The 17,152-nt window shown below is 48.4% G+C and overlaps 1 protein-coding gene across 3 annotated transcripts in view; it reads right to left on the bottom strand.

Moving 5' to 3' along the window:
• AKTIP (AKT interacting protein) overlaps positions 1–17,152 on the bottom strand; it is a 58,160-nt gene that overhangs the window by 26,095 nt on the left and 14,913 nt on the right. The window contains exon 1 of one of the 3 annotated variants that reach the window (XM_082270043.1): positions 6,188–6,290. The exons of the other annotated variants lie outside the window; for them this stretch is intronic. The gene's annotated coding sequence lies outside the window, so the exon portion shown is untranslated. Of the gene's footprint in view, positions 1–6,187; positions 6,291–17,152 lie in introns of those variants that run through there. 3 annotated transcript variants of the gene reach the window in all.

Raw genomic sequence — 17,152 nt, 5'->3', positions numbered from 1 at the left:
AATTGATCGCTCAGGAATAGGCACCGTATGTTGGTTAATGTTGGAGCTTACACAGGGTTAAGGGCTTCCTCCTCACCCTCTCATGACCATTTCAGGTCTGGCAATTGACCGCTTAGGCACAGGCATCATATCTTGCATGACGTCTTTAAAGTGGTATTTTGTTTTTTAAACAAACGTCATACTTACCTACTTTGTGTAATGGTTTTGCACAGAGCAGCCCCGATCCTCTTCTTCTCAGGTCCCCCGCTGGCACTCCTGGCTCCTCCCCCTTGACCAGTGCCCCCCCCCATAGCAAGCAGCACTGGTGCGTGCATGCTGAGCCCTGTTCTATGCCTCCATAAGACAGAGCTGTGGCTCGCCCTCCCCCTCCCCACTTTCTCCTCATTGGCTTAGTGGCTGTGATTGACAGCAGGGGGAACCAATGGCTCCTGCTGCTGTCTCAGCAACCAAGGCACTTGTGCAAATCGCTAGATTGAGAGGGGGTGAGGGGATGTGGGGGGTGCACATCGCTAGATTGAGAGGGGGTGAGGGGATGTGGGGGATGCACCCAGAAGGTTTTTTACCTTCAAGTATAGAATGCATAAGTGTAAAAAAAAATCTTCAGCCTTTACAACCACTTTAAGCCTGTGTAAGCTCCAACCTAGACCTGGTCATGTGAGGCTGGGGGGGGGGGGGGAATAGAAGTAGTTAACCTTGTATAAACTTCGACATCATACAATATACGGTGCCTATGCCTGAGTGGCTAACTGTCAGACCTGAATATGGTTAGGTGAGGCTGAGGAGGATGTCAGAACTTACACTGTGTTAAGGATTCCCTCTTCAGCCTCATAGAATCATGTTCAGACCTGACAAATGACCACTCAGGAACAGGCACCACATCTTGGATGAAGTCCTTAAGCCTGTGTAAGCTGGGTCATGTGACCTGGGACCTGGGTCATGTGACCTGGGTCATGTGAGGTTGAGGATGAAGTCCTTACCCCTGTGTAAGCTCCAACATCATCCAAGATACAGTGCTTATACCAGAGTGGTCAGCTGTCAAGACCTGAACCTGGTCTTACGAGGCTGAGGAGGATGTTTGAGCTTACACAGGGTTAGGGACTTCCTCCTCAGCCTCACATGATCTTGTTCAGGTCCGGCAACTGACCAATCAGGCATAGGCACTGTATTTTGGAAGGTGGTCGCATGCGCACACATATCTGGAAGCACTTGGGGCACTGACAGAGATAGACACGGCAAAGATAATTATCAGGAATAAAAGGGAAATTGTTTGTTTCCAGAGAACCGATCAATGAACCCTGAATGGGCAAACACAAAAGTCTCTCTTTAATACAATCTGTTACAGGTTCCGCCACAAGGAGAACGTTGCAAAAGTGGAACGAAAAGACCGGACAATTGCACAGCAAAAAAGCTTCTAGTGTGCAAATGCCTTTTATGCAAACGGCACAAAAAAACAATGTGCTTTATAAGCACGTACGTTGTAAAGAACAGCTGACTATAGATATATATCCAGTGCTGAACAAACACTGAGCAGGACAGAATTTAGAGACAGCATGGGAGCTGGAGTCATGCCTTACGGGGAGTGTCAGCCGGCTGCCAGGAATGCAGCAGAATTCTTTCTGAAGGGAGGAAGTCCCAGCGAGCCAGGAAGGAGCAGCAAGAACTCAAATATCCAATGAAACCACAAAGAGAAAATCAAAGACTAATGAGTAGCCCAGCTGCAGAACAGCAGAAGTGTATGCAAACCCAAACGTCTTATTTGCTCCAATTTGGGCCAATAAATATACAACTGAAAACATTCAGTCATATCTGTTAACAAACAATACCCGTTGATCCTACCAGAAATCTAGAAAACCGATACCTTCCTGTTGTCTCGGCTGCACATTTATCGGTTTGCATTGTTCAGTTTCCTCTGTGGACTACAGATCACAACCCCCCCCCCCCACATTACTACAGATCACAACCCCCCACCACATTACTACAGATCACAACCCCCCCCACCACATTACTACAGATCACAACCCCCCCCCCCCACATTACTACAGATCACAACCCCCCCCCCCCCACATTACTATAGATCACAACCCCCCCCCCCACATTACTACAGATCACAACCCCCCCCACCACATTACTACAGATCACAACCCCCCCCCCCCCACATTACTACAGATCACAACCCCCCCCCCCCACATTACTATAGATCACAACCCCCCCCCCCACATTACTACAGATCACAACCCCCCCCCCCCACATTACTACAGATCACAACCCCCCCCCACATTACTACAGATCACAACCCCCCCCCACATTACTACAGATCACAACCCCCCCCCCCACATTACTATAGATCACAACCCCCCCCCCACATTACTATAGATCACAACCCCCCCCCCCACATTACTATAGATCACAACCCCCCCCCCCACATTACTATAGATCACAACCCCCCCCCCCCACATTACTATAGATCACAACCCCCCCCCCCACATTACTACAGATCACAACCCCCCCCCACATTACTACAGATCACAACCCCCCCCCCACATTACTATAGATCACAACCCCCCCCCACATTACTATAGATCACAACCCCCCCCCCCACATTACTATAGATCACAACCCCCCCCCCCCCACATTACTATAGATCACAACCCCCCCCCCACATTACTATAGATCACAACCCCCCCCCCCCCCCCCCACATTACTATAGATCACAACCCCCCCCCACATTACTACAGATCACAACCCCCCCCCCCCACATTACTACAGATCACAACCCCCCCCCCCACATTACTACAGATCACAACCCCCCCCCCCCACATTACTACAGATCACAACCCCCCCCCACATTACAAAGTTGAGGAGACAGATGTTCTAGGATAACTTCCTGTCCTAGGGTGACAACTCCAGAGATACAGTACATTGACTGAGCATGGTCACTTTAGCACAGGAAGTGTGTAACTGTCAGGATCACATGGTGAAAATATCCTATTAATGTTTGTACTTGCCATAAAAATCCATTTCTCTGAGTTAATTGATTGACACAGCTCTCCACATTTAGAACCATTGGGTTATATTGCCCCCTACAGGAGTAGGACACTAGGCAGAAAAAAAAAAAGAAGATTTGGCTACGCCTATGGGCAGTCCTAGGTGGTATACTCCCTCTCTCTGCTCTAGGCCTTCAGTTTAGTAACAAGCAGTGTCAGAAGAATCAAAACTCTACAGAGGGGTGGGTGCTGTGTCCGTCAATGAAGTCAGAGAAATGGATTTTACACAAAAAATCCTAAGTATAAAAATCCTATTTTCTCTTTCGATCATTGACGGACACAGCTCTTCATTTTATCAGAAGAATAAAGGAGTAGGGATGCTGAAAATAATCGTTGAATCGATGCATCGCGATTCAGCATCGATGCAGAGAACGACTGAATCACGAGCAGAGAACGGCTGAATCACGAATAAAACAAATGACATCATCCTGATTGCCCCGCCTCTCCTGGGACAACCCTGCCAGCGTACTCTAAAGAAGAAGAAAAAAAAAAAAAAAAAAAATCACTGCCAGCCCCTTTTCAAAGATCCTTCCTACACGGTCTGTCATTGTAAACCGATACCTTAAACCTTATTAGCTCTGTTCTTTCAGGCCGCTCCCCTATGAGTGTAGCTTTAGATTGGAGGGGAGCGGTCACATGACCGCCCAGAAAGAACGGAGCTAATAACTTAACAGGGTAAATTTTTTGATGAAAAACCATGGGCAGTAAATCCTAACGCATCGCGGAATCAAATCGGCAAACAAGAGAATCGTAATCGAGTTACGAGACCAGTGAAGATGCAAACCTTTAAATAGGGACGTCCCCAAGCAGTGCCAAACATGAGGGGTGAGACAACAAAAAATCCCAAGGCTAAAACACAATAGCCAACCAGGAGCTCAACCAAAAAAACTGAAGCCCAACCTGAACAATACACCCTCAGATAGGGAAGAGACCTTTTACAACCACTTTAACCGCTTAAGCCCAAGAGGATTTGGCTGCTCAAAGACCAGGGCCTATTTCGCGATTCGGCACTGCGTGACATTAAGGGACAATTGCGCGGTTGTGTGACGCTGTACTCAAATAAAATTGACGTCCTTTTTCCCCACAAACAGAGCTTTCTTTTGGTATTTGATCACCTGTGCGATTTTTACTTTTTGCGCTATAAACAAAAAAAAGACCGACAATTTTGAAAAAAACAACTATTTTTTTTATATGAAATTCCCCACAAAAAAAAATGTAAAAATCTAAATTTAACATTATAGGCCAATTTGTTTTTTGCTACATATTTTTGGTTAAAAAAAAAGTCGTAATAAGTGTTTTTGGATTGGTTTGTGCAAAAGTTATTGAGTTTACTAACTACGGGAAAGATTTAGGTAATTATTGTTTTTTTTAACTAGTAATGGTGGCGATTGATTTTTTTTGCGGGACTGCGACATTGCGGCGGACAGATCGGACCCCTAACTGACATTTTTGACACTTTTGGGGGTACCAGTGACATTACTACAGTAATCAGTGCTATATATATGCACTGTTACTGTAAAAATGACACTGGCAGGGAAGGGGTTAACTTTATTGGTGATCAGTGGGTTAAATGTATCCCTAGGGGCATGATTCTAACTGTGGGGGGGTGTGGCTTGTGATGCAACCACAGAGACATAGGATCCTACATAGCAGGATTGTATGATCTCTGCAGTTACACCAGGGAGAATGACAGACGGCTTTGTTTACATCAGTCGTCTGTCTTTCTCCCTCTCCAGCGGAAGATCGCGAGTGACCGGCGGACATCGGAGCCCCGCCGGTCACTTGCACAGGGATGTCAGGGAACGAGCGGGGGCACGCGCTCGCCCCCAAGAGGCTCGTGGGCGATTGACGTGCCGGTACGTCGCTTTGCCCAGCAGGGGCTGACCGCCGCAGTATATAGTCGTGCGGCGGTCGGCAAGTGGTTAAAGCGGAGTTCCACTCTTTAAGTTTTATTAAAAATCCAACAGCTACAAAAAGTGTAGCTGCTGACTTTTATAAAACACAAACTCACCTGTTCCAGGATCCAGCGATGCGGCCGCCCGAACCCTCGCTCCTCTCCCGGGCATAACAAGTGTGGGCACCTGGCTGTGACAGCTTGCGGCTTCACAGCCGGGTGCGCACAGTGCACGCGCCTCTTTAGTGGCTGGACAATGTTCTGGGACCTGTAACGTGTCCCAGAAGATTGCAGGGAGGGAGGGGGGGAGCGGAGAACTTCTGCTAGAGTCGTCACTTGTCAAAACTAGGTACCCGCTCCTCCCCCAAAAAAATGGCATGCCAAATGTGACATATAAGGCGGTGATTCGTGCTTAAAGCGGTGTTCCACCCCTTCCCCCAAAAATTAAAAGTCAGCAGCTACACATACTGTAGCTGCTGACATATTAGGAAACTTACCTGTCCTTGAGTCCAGCGATGTCGGCACCACAGCCGATGTTTCCATCGGCTGTTGCCGCCACCATTGCTGGTAAGGGAACCTGGCAGTGAAGCCTTGCAGCTTCATGGACGGGTCCCTACTGCACATGCATGAAGTGCGCATTCGGATTGGCTCTGCGGCGGGGGGGGGGGGGAAGGAGGAGGGGGCCAAACTTCAGAGGGACAGTGTCACGGCGCCATCTCCCCCGGAAGTGGGGAAGGGTACCTGTGAAAAACAGGTACCCGTTTCTCTCCCCCGCCCCCCCCCACCCCTGAAAGGTACCAAATGTGGCACCAGAGAGGGGGAGGAAGCAAAAGCGCAAAAGTTCCACTTTTGGGTGGAATTCCGCTTTAAGCTTTGATAATAAAATCTGGAAGCGTATTGTTTTCTATGCAGAACTGCATCAGATTTTAGTCTCCAGTTTTAGTAAATCAACCCCTTTAAGTGGTTAAACCTTCATGCTGAATCCTGGATGGGTCTCAGGGGCTCCCGAATTCTTTAGTAACCCGTCAGGCTCTGTTACAGGCGGACTACCGGGGACTGAGCTGTCACAGTCCAATGTCATGAGATCAGATCACCAACTATCACAATACAGAAGGACTGTCAAAGCCTGCAGATGTGGATTCAACGTTCCCCTGCATCCAGAATTCCATGATGAAATTAAAGGACAGATCCCTCCCAAATGAGTCACCCAGTCACCCCGCAGGGTTCAGCTCCCAGCCCCGGCACATACCTGCAGAGAGAGGCTGGCAGACAGGCATACTGAGATCACGTTACAGAACAGGTTGTGCCAGACGCTGCAGTAAAGTGAAGTCACTTTTGCAGCAGCTATTAAACTGTAAGCGTTACAGGCGGAAAAGAAGGTGGGGGCGTAATGAAATAATCCCGGAGAATTGCAGCCGGCTCCCAGTGCTGATTAATAAGTAATGCAAACTCCATGTATGCCGAAAGAATGATGAGATAAACATCGGAAGCTTCAGAAGCCGGTCACAGAAATTAAATAAAACCACATGTGGGGGATGGGTGTGGGATCTACTGCAAAGGAGGCTTGGAAAACGCAATTTTTTTTAATAAATAGGTTTAATAGATCTTCCCATGATTTGGAGAACTAGGCCCAAAATGGTAAAGGAGAACTCTACCTGCATAACTCCTTTACAAACCTTTCCATGAAACAATTGTCAGGTGCTACACACAAACCCACAAGCGCACACACACACACACGCACACACACACACACACGCACACACATGCACACACATGCACACACACACACACTTTGAGATTGGATGTCCCCGATTTCTGGGGTCAGTCATGAGAAAGAAAAAAAAAAATAATAAAAAATGTCCCCAATTTGTTCCCCTGTAAAAGGAAAAAAGCTTTAATACCGGCGTCCCCCCGCTTGTACTGGATCTTCGCAAGTTGCTGTGATTGGCCTGGCACAGGAGGTGGGAAGGGTGTGTTTATTCCCGGGGGGGGTTTTGGTGAGATCACATGCCAATATTACGTGGTCTTCCTAGTCCCTTCCCTCTGGGTTGGTGCAGACTTGGTTGTGGGAGGCAAGGATATGGATTATTTGCCACCTTGCCCTGGCTTGTGATGTTGACCTGCAGTGCAGATCTGGGCTCACACTCTTGATCCAGCGTAAAATAGGCTCAAGTGTGAAGTCATACCCCTTTAAGCCCCTCCTACTGTTAGCATGAGGATTCAGCAAAACCCGACATTTGGTGTGGCGTGCTTTGCATGCTGCCATTGACCCCACCCCCTAGTCAAAACCCAGGGGGGGGGGGTGGGGGGAAAACAGCCCCCTCACATTGGTGGCCAGTGGGGGGGGGGGGTATGTTCCTTACATTGGCAGTCAGTGGGGGGAAGAATGTTCCCTACATTGGTGATCAGTGAGAAGAATGCTCCTTACATTGGGGGAAGAATGTTCCTTACATTGGTGGTCAGTGGGAAGAATGTTCCTTACATTGGTGATCAGTGGGAAGAATGCCCCTTACATTGGTGGTCAGTGGGAAGAATGCCCCTTACATTGGTGATCAGTGGGAAGAATGCCCCTTACATTGGTGGTCAGTGGGAAGAATGCCCCTTACATTGGTGATCAGTGGGAAGAATGCCCCTTACATTGGTGATCAGTGGGAAGAATGCCCCTTACATTGGTGGTCAGTGGGAAGAATGTCCCTTACATTGGTGGTCAGTGGGAAGAATGCCCCTTACATTGGTGATCAGTGGGAAGAATGCCCCTTACATTGGTGGTCAGTGGGAAGAATGTCCCTTACATTGGTGGTCAGTGGGAAGAAGGAGGAGGACACACCCAAAGAGCTCTCTGTGAGAACCAGCCCTTTTCAAGCCTGGGCCTTGCTTGCTAGCTTGGCCCAGGAACAATGCCTGATCCTGGGGGAGGCCCTGGGAGGGATCCCCCTGATGACACGGGGCCTAGTGAGGAGGAGGTGGAGGACCTGTCTGTGGGTCCAGGCCCTGGTGAGAATGCGGATGTCTTCAGCCAGAAGGTTATCAATCGTTTTAGGGCGATTGGGAGAGCGGAAGAAAAACTTAAAGTTTTGAAGGCTGAACACAAATCCTTCAAAACTAAGTATTTCCAGGCCTGGAGTAAAAATCGCACAGCCATGAAGCCTGAGTTACAGGAATTGGAAGAAAAGGTAAAGGAACAATCTTTATTATTGGAAAGGCTGAAAGACCGAAGTGGAGCATTTAAAGAAAAGTTTGACAATGAGAGGCGTTTTACCAGCCAAGCATCAGCAAGTTCTGTGGATCAGCAGGCTCAGTTAATGGATGACCAGGCTCCATCTGCCTCTGCACCTCTCCCCCCATGCCAGAACTGGGAATCACCAGCGGCAACCAGCCAGGGGGTTGAGAGTGGACATGGATCCCTGACATTTATCCAGGAGATGGAGTCACCCCTGAAAGCAGACAAGTTTGTATTTTCTGATGATCCATCAGAAATCCCTGAGGATGGGCAGAGGAGATTCAAGTCAGCAAAGCCAGTAATGGTGGAGAAATCCCAGTACATCATGCTGCCTTCCAGCATGTCTGCCCCACTTGCTGTAGTGGATGGTGTCCCAGGTGAGAAGGAGCTCTGCATACAGCTACCTATTGGAGATTCTGCTGTGGAGAAACCGAGTGCAGACATGCAAGGAAAATCCCTGACCAATGAATTCCCGGACAATCAGATGAATGTGGATGGACCTGCATCTAACACCCCAGGCATGGATTTTGCTGGTCTGGCTGAGACCAGTAGTCCCACAGCAAGCAAAATGGCTGCCAGCTCCAAAGAGCATGCTTCATGTTCACCTGAGCCTCCCAGTCTTCCAGTGCTGATTGACCAGCTGACTTCTGGTGGGGGAGGGGATCAACATAGTGCTGGAAGTGAAGCAGCTATGGAAGTCTCCTGCAATGTTTCACCTGTTGCTGTGTTAAAACAGAATGCTATTTCCACAGCTGAAAACCCTGTCCTAGTGGAAGAGAAGATGACAGCTGGAGTTCTTACCAGTGCAGCAGCAACTATGGATTCTGCTGTGAAGACAACAGCAATAATAAATATCCCAGCAAGTATAAAAAATAACATTAATGTTAAAGCAATGAATGTGGTGGGTGGTGGTGAAGGGGTTAGTAATGCTGGGAAAAATAAAAATGACATTTCTCCTCCTGCTCAGCAGAGGAAAGATTCGATTGCACAGATCAATCCCGAATCTGTGCAATCGTTATCTGCTAAGTGTGTGTCAGATAATTTAAAAAAAACTGATGGATTTTCTGCTGGGAGGAATGTTGGAAACTATGCTTCAGCTTTGGGGAGTCACACCAGGGTGGGTGGTGGGAATTCTGTTATTAGTCAAAATTCAGGGAGGTTTGGTGGGTATAGGAGGAGGAATGTGGTACAGTTGAGGTGGGTGGGGGATGGAACTCCACCAGTAAGGGGGAGGGTGGCTGAGTTGATTTTGGAAATGGGGTTTAAAGCCTGTGATATTTTTGCTTTAATTTGCCCGGTGGGGAGTTATGAATTTGATTTGTCGTTTGTAAAACCTGAAAGTTTGGATCTCTTCTGGGAGAGATTTAGGAGGTGCAAGGGCCTTCAGCAGTGGAGTGGTTTGGTGCCAAAGGTTATCTCAAGACAGCCTCTGATAAAATCAGTGACCATTTTGGTGCGTAACGAATCCATACCAGAGGCTGATTTATTAGTATGGCTACGCCGATATGGCGAGGTCCTCACTCCACTGCGGAAGGTCCTTGATGAGCATGGGATATGGACAGGGGCCTGGACAGTGTCACTAAAATTGGGGGTGCTGGGCGATGTAGTTCAGCACCTTCCCTGCTCAGCCTTTCTGGGTAGGGATAGGCTGACCATTTTCTACCAAGGTCAGCCTAAGGTGTGCAATAAATGTGGTGATAAAGGCCACTTTGCATCGTCCTGCACCCACAAGAAGTGCTCACTGTGCCAGGATTTAGGCCATTTGGCCAGAGAATGCACCCAGATTCGGTGCAATTTGTGCCAGCAGCTGGGTCATCCATATAGCCAGTGCCCAGAGGCACTGCATAACTTGCCAGGATTGGAGACTGAGCTGCAGAGGCTTGATAAAGAAGATGAAGCAGCTGAAGTTAGAGAGGAAATTGTTGCTGCCCCTCCTGTGTCTGTTGTGTCAGATTCTGTTTCCCCTGGTGATGTGGTCCCTGAGTCTGTCCTTCCTGTGTCTGTTGTGTCAGATTTTGTTTCCCCTGGTGATGTGGTCCCTGAGTCTGTCCCTCCTGTTGTTCCTACATCTACTGTGCGTAGATCCTCCAGACTAGCGGAAGCTGCTGGGGGGGCGGGTATAGTGGATCTTCCCCCTCGGCCTACTCCACCTCCAGTCCCTGTCTCTCGACACCGCAAACGTGGCCAAGAGGGTGCAGGGGTGCTGGATGGTGGTGGGGTCGATGGGGTTGAGGGAGGGGTGTCCATGTCCCATGTCTCACCCTCTGTTGTGGAGGATTCGGATGAGGAGGGGTGGGAGAGGACAAAGAGGAAGAAAAAGAAGAAGAGGAAGACCAGTAAAGCGGTCGTTTCTTCCTTACAGTTAGAGCCAGGAGGGGTTCCTCTTGGCAACACATTTTCGGTTTTATCAGGGGAGGAGTTGGTGTCGGATTTATCTATTTGTTTATCATCTATGGATGAGGGGGAGTCACATAGTGTAAAGAGAGCTGTTTCGGGTGATGAGAGTGTGGTGGAGGTTAAGAAACGACTACCCCAATCATCCTGATGGCAGTGCCCGCTCTGATAAAGGTGGCGACCATTAATGTCGCCAGCGTGAAATCTGCAAGAGCTCGTGATATTGCCTTATTTTTGCTCAGTGAGTTTGATGCTGAGATTTTATTTTTGCAAGAGACCTGGCTCAATACTTTGGCCGATGTCCATCTAGCAAAAAGGGAGTGGAGATGCGGTCCCTCCTTTTGGTCTCTTGCGGCTGAGCCTTGCAGCGGAGTTGCGGTTCTTTTTAAAACCGATATGGTAACGTGCCGGCGGATAATTGAGGTAGAAATGGGGAGATGCATGGTCTTAGACGTCTCTGTTAGGGGGCAGGACCTGCGCCTCATCAATATCTATGGACCGCAGTCAAAATGGGACAGGAAATGCCTCTTCACAAAGATCAAGCCCTTCCTTTTTACATCCCAGCAGGTTGTCTTTGGAGGTGACTTTAACACCATAATTAGGCCTGAAGACAGGAGGGTCTCCATAGACAGGCTGGGTTATGATAGCGTTTTTCTTAGAGATATGGTTAGACAAGCAGGCCTGGTAGATGTGCACATTAAGCACTGCCCTGGCAGCACGGGATTCACGTTTCAGAGAGGGAATAGTCAGAGTAGGATAGATAGGTTTTTTTTAAAGGAGAACTCTGCTTTCTCGGCTCCTGAGTTGAGGGCGGTGGAGTTCTCTGACCACTGTATGCTGTCTGTGACTCTGAATGCCTCGGACACTCCACCCAGGGGAAGGGGTACCTGGAAACTGAATTCGGCTCTCCTGGAAGATGTAGAGGTAAGACAATCCTTTGAGGATTTTTTTCAGGCACAGGTTTCTATTCTGGACTTTTGCAGCAGTAAGTCAGAGTGGTGGGAGCTTGTGAAACAAAGGGCGATTGGACTTTTCAAGGCCATAAGTAAGAAGAAGCAGCTTGGTATGTATATTGCCTACCAGCATTTGCGGAGGAAGCTTGATCGTCTTGTCTCGTATGGAGGAGATCCAGGGGAGATCTCGGAGGTAAAGCTTCTTCTTAGGAAGTGTCAATACGACCGGCATGCCTCCTTGGTTCTGGAGAGAGATTATGGGAAATATCACTCGCCTGATCCTTACCAGAACTGTAAGCAAGGCATAGCAGTTAAGACGGTCATAGGTCTGAGGGATAGTACGGGTTCCCTGGTGAAGTCCAGATCAGGGATCCTGGAGATCTTCAGGTCATATTACGCAGACCTTCTGGGAAGAAAGGACCTTAGTCGGGACAGGATGGAAAGCTTTCTGGATTCTACTCCAGGATTGGGAAACGATACATTGCCTTTGATGGATTTGACAGAACCAATTTCAGCGGATGAGGTAGTTCGTGCTATAGAGAAGCTGGCTACCAAAAAGTCGCCTGGGCCAGATGGGTTGACAGCTGAATTTTACAAGTGTTTTAAGTCCATTCTGGCTCCCTTTTTAGCGGAGGTTTATAACAGCTGTTTAGAAGAGGGTTCTCTCCCTCCCTCCATGAGGCAATCCGCTGTGATTCTTCTGTCAAAAGGTAAAGACCCCTCAATAATTGAGAACTGGCGCCCCATCAGTCTTCTCAATGTTGATAGAAAGATCTTGGCGAAGATTCTTTTTTGGCGCTTGTCGTCAGTAGCAGGCGATTTGTTGTCCAATCATCAGCACTGCTCGGTCCAGGGCAGAAGTACCTTTTCAGCAATTTTAGCTGTCCGGGAGGCTTTGGAGCGATGCAGGGCTGCTGGATGGAGAAAGTACTTGCTGGCATTGGATCAGGCGAAGGCTTTTGATCGAGTCAATCATGAGTACCTGTATTTGCTACTTGGTAGATACGGCCTGCAGAGGAGGTTTATTGATTGGCTGAAAACATTATATAAAGGGGCTGAGAGCTTCCCACTTGTTAATGGTTGGGTTGGACGGCCTTTTGAGGTTGGCTCTGGGGTGCGCCAGGGGTGTCCTTTGAGCCCCCTGCTATATGTATTCGCAATCGACCCCTTCATAAGAAGGTTAGAGAGTGGATCGTTGTGTGGGGTGCCTTTGGGCATTGCTGGTGTGCCGCCTTTGAAGGTCGTGGCCTATGCCGATGATGTGTCTGTTATTATCTCTGGGATGGAGGAGGCGCAGGAGGTGGTCTCTGTGATAGAGCAGTACACTGAGGCTTCTGGCTCTAAAATCAATCATGAAAAGAGTGAAGTTTTCTGGATGGGTGAGGAGGGTGAAAGCTTCGAACTTCCGGATGCCTTCCCAGAGCCCCAGCAGGAAATTAAAGTGTTGGGCATCAAATTTGGTCCTGGTGACTATGGTCATCGAAATTGGGAAAGCAGGTTGTTGAATGCCAATGCCAAGGTGGCAAGCTGGAAGAAATGGAAAATTTCCTTGAGGGAAAGGGTTGACTTGATTAAAACTTACCTGATCCCAATCTTTTTATATGTCAGCTTTGTCTGTATCTTGCCTGAATCTCTCTATGCAAGGGTGTACAGCTGCTTTTTCCAACTGTTATGGGGAAATAGGCTGAACCTGATCAAACGCAATGTAACTTACCTGTCCAGGCGGGAGGGTGGTCTAGGAATGGTCAACCCTATAGTTTTCTTTTCTCTGCTTTTTTTAAAGTATAATCTTGGTAATATGTTAGCAGAGACCCCGCCGGGATGGGTGGGTATTTTTCAATCTTGGTTTAGGCCTTTTCTGCGATGCTGGGAAGATGGCGGGCCAGTGAAAAGTCTGAGAGTCCGACATGGCAAGCTTCCGGCTTATGTTGCCCCGTGTCTGAAAATACTTAGGCAGTGGCAGGTGACAGTGGGGGATATCAAGTCCCTCCCCAGAAAGCTTCTGGAGAAGAGGATTTTGGGCTCTGCTTTCAGTGTGTCGCTGACCTTAAGGGATTGCCCAGGCCCCGTAATGAGGGAGGGGTTGCGTTTAATTAACTTAGGAAGAATCCCTTTGAAGTTTAGGGATCAAGCCTGGCTCGCTTTCCATGGAAGGCTCTATGTGAGAGGGAACCTGAAGCATCGCCCTGTGGATGATCGGGATTGTCCTAGAGCGGAGTGTGTTGGTAAAGTGGAGTCTATGGACCACTTTTTGCTCCAGTGTCCCTTTAACATAGAGGTGTATAAAAGGGTGGGGAGGGCTCTAGGCATCCCCTTTCTCTATCGCATGAGTTATGCGGAGTGGGTGTACGGGGCATTCCCGACTCGCTGGGATTTTGATTTGGATACACTTTTTCTAGTTAGTATAGTTGTCCGTTACTTCACGTGGAATGCACGGTGCCAGATTACCCTGCGGAAGAAAGTCCTCCCTGTCGAGGTGGTGGTGTACGATATTCTGGGTGAGGTTGGGAAGATTCGGGGTCTTGAGAAGGGCAGGGAGCCTCGAGCGGTCTGGATAAGGGCGTGGAGGAATATCAGACCTGCTTTTGGTGAACTGTCCATCTCTGGGTGAAAAGCTTTTTTCCTATGCTATTTCTTTCACACCCTTAGCTTTTGTTAGTTAATATCTTCATTTTTGAAGAAGGGCTGCATGCATAATGGGAGTGGTTTTTGTTTCTTGACCTCGCAGGTTTGATGTCTGGTGTGGTGGTGTGAGTCTAATTAAGATTATTTTTCCCGGTAATGATGTGTTTCATGATGTGAGTTTTGTTTTTGCTGTAAAGCCATTCTTTATTTGAGAGCAGAACTTGCTATGTATTTTTTTCCCTTTTCATGTAAATATGTATATATTTATTTATGTATATTGATTTTATGATTATTGATTGCAAGACTTTTAATAAACAAAAATTGGGAAGAATGTCCCTTACATTGGTGGTCAGTGGGAAGAATGCCCCTTACATTGGTGGTCAGTGGGAAGAATGCCCCTTACATTGGTGGTCAGTGGGAAGAATGCCCCTTACATTGGTGGTCAGTGGGAAGAATGCCCCTTACATTGGTGATCAGTGGGAAAAATGCCCCTTACATTGGTGATCAGTGGGAAGAATGCCCCTTACATTGGTGATCAGTGGGAAGAATGCCCCTTACATTGGTGGTCAGTGGGAAGAATGCCCCTTACATTGGTGGTCAGTGGGAAGAATGCCCCTTACATTGGTGGTCAGTGGGAAGAATGCTCCTTACATTGGTGATCAGTGGGAAGAATGCCCCTTACATTGGTGATCAGTGGGAAGAATGCTCCTTACATTGGTGATCAGTGGGAAGAATGCCCCTTACATTGGTGATCAGTGGGAAGAATGCCCCTTACATTGGGGGTCAGTGGGAAGAATGCTCCTTACATTGGTGGTCAGTGGTGGGGGGGGGGGGGTATTTTCCTTACATTGGTGATCAGTGAGAAGAATGTTCCTTACATTGGTGGGCAGTGGGAAGAATGCTCCTTACATTGGTGGTCAGTGGGAAGAATGCCCCTTACATTGGAGGTCAGTGGGAAGAATGCCCCTTACATTGGTGATCAGTGGGAAGAATGCCCCTTACATTGGTGATCAGTGGGAAGAATGCCCCTTACATTGGTGATCAGTGGGAAGAATGCCCCTTACATTGGTGGTCAGTGGGAAGAATGCCCCTTACATTGGTGGTCAGTGGGAAGAATGCCCCTTACATTGGTGGTCAGTGGGAAGAATGCCCCTTACATTGGTGGTCAGTGGGAAGAATGCCCCTTACATTGGTGGTCAGTGGGAAGAATGCCCCTTACATTGGTGGTCAGTGGGAAGAATGCCCCTTACATTGGTGGTCAGTGGGAAGAATGCTCCTTACATTGGTGGTCAGTGGGAAGAATGCCCCTTACATTGGTGATCAGTGGGAAGAATGCCCCTTACATTGGGGGTCAGTGGGAAGAATGCTCCTTACATTGGTGGTCAGTGGTGGGGGGGGGTATTTTCCTTACATTGGTGATCAGTGAGAAGAATGCTCCTTACATTGGTGGTCAGTGGGAAGAATGCCCCTTACATTGGTGATCAGTGGGAAGAATGCCCCTTACATTGGTGGTCAGTGGGAAGAATGCCCCTTACATTGGAGGTCAGTGGGAAGAATGCCCCTTACATTGGTGGGCAATGGGAAGAATGCTCCTTACATTGGTGGACAGTGGGAAGAATGCCCCTTACATTGGTGATCAGTGAGAAGAATGCTCCTTACATTGGTGGTCAGTGGGAAGAATGCTCCTTACATTGGTGGTCAGTGGGAAGAATGCTCCTTACATTGGGGGTCAGTGGGAAGAAGGAGGAGGACACACCCAAAGAGCTCTCTCAGAGAACCAGCCCTTTTCAAGCCTGGGCCTTGCTTGCTAGCTTGGCCCAGGAACAATGCCTGATCCTGGGGGAGGCCCTGGGAGGGATCCCCCTGATGACACGGGGCCTAGTGAGGAGGAGGTGGAGGACCTGTCTGTGGGTCCAGGCCCTGGTGAGAATGCGGATGTCTTCAGCCAGAAGATTATCAATCGTTTTAGGGCGATTGGGAGAGCGGAAGAAAAACTTAAAGTTTTGAAGGCTGAACACAAATCCTTCAAAACCAAGTATTTCCAGGCCTGGAGTAAAAATCGCACAGCCATGAAGCCTGAGTTACAGGAATTGGAAGAAAAGGTAAAGGAACAAACTTTATTATTGGAAAGGCTGAAAGACAGAAGTGGAGCATTTAAAGAAAAATTTGACAATGAGAGGCGATTTACCAGCCAAGCATCAGCAAGCTCTGTGGATCAGCAGCCTCAGTTAATGGATGACCAGGCTCCATCTGCCTCTGCACCTCTCCCCCCATGCCAGAACTGGGAATCACCAGCGGCAACCAGCCAGGGGGTTGAGAGTGGACATGGATCCCTGACATTCATCCAGCAGATGGAGTCACCCCTGAAAGCAGACAGGTTTGTATTTTCTGATGATCCATCAGAAATCCCTGAGGATGGGCAGAGGAGATTCAAGTCAGCAAAGCCAGTAATGGTGGAGAAATCCCAGTACACCATGCTGCCATCCAACATGTCTGCCCCATCTGCTGTAGTGGATGGTGTCCCAGGTGAGAAAGAGCTCTGCATACAGCTACCTATTGGAGTTACCGCTGTGGAGAAACCGACAGACATGCAAGCCCCGGACCATCAGACGAATGTGGATGGACCTGCATTAAACACCCCAGGCATGGATTTTGCTGGTCTGGCTGAGACCAGTAGTCCCACGGCAAGCAAAATGGTTGCCAGCTCCAAAGAGCCTGCTTCATGTTCACCTGAGCCTCCCAGTCTTCCAGTGCTGATTGCTGATGGGGGAGGGGATCAACATAGTTCTGGAAGTGGAATGGAAGTAGCAATGGAAATATCCTGCAATGCTTTACCTGCTGCTGTGTTAAAACAGAATGCTATTTCCACAGCTGAAAACCCTGTCCTAGTGGAAGAGAAGATGACAGCTGGAGTTCTTACCAATGCAGCAGCAACTATGGATTCTGCTGTGAAGACAACAGCAATAATAAGTATCCCAGCAAGTATAAAAAATGACAATGTTAAAGCAATGAATGTGGTGGG

The sequence above is a fragment of the Pelophylax lessonae genome (genome assembly GCF_965119305.1).
Source record: "Pelophylax lessonae genome assembly, chromosome: 10".
Taxonomy (NCBI): domain Eukaryota; kingdom Metazoa; phylum Chordata; class Amphibia; order Anura; family Ranidae; genus Pelophylax; species Pelophylax lessonae.
This window is presented reverse-complemented; position numbering and strand designations above follow the sequence as displayed.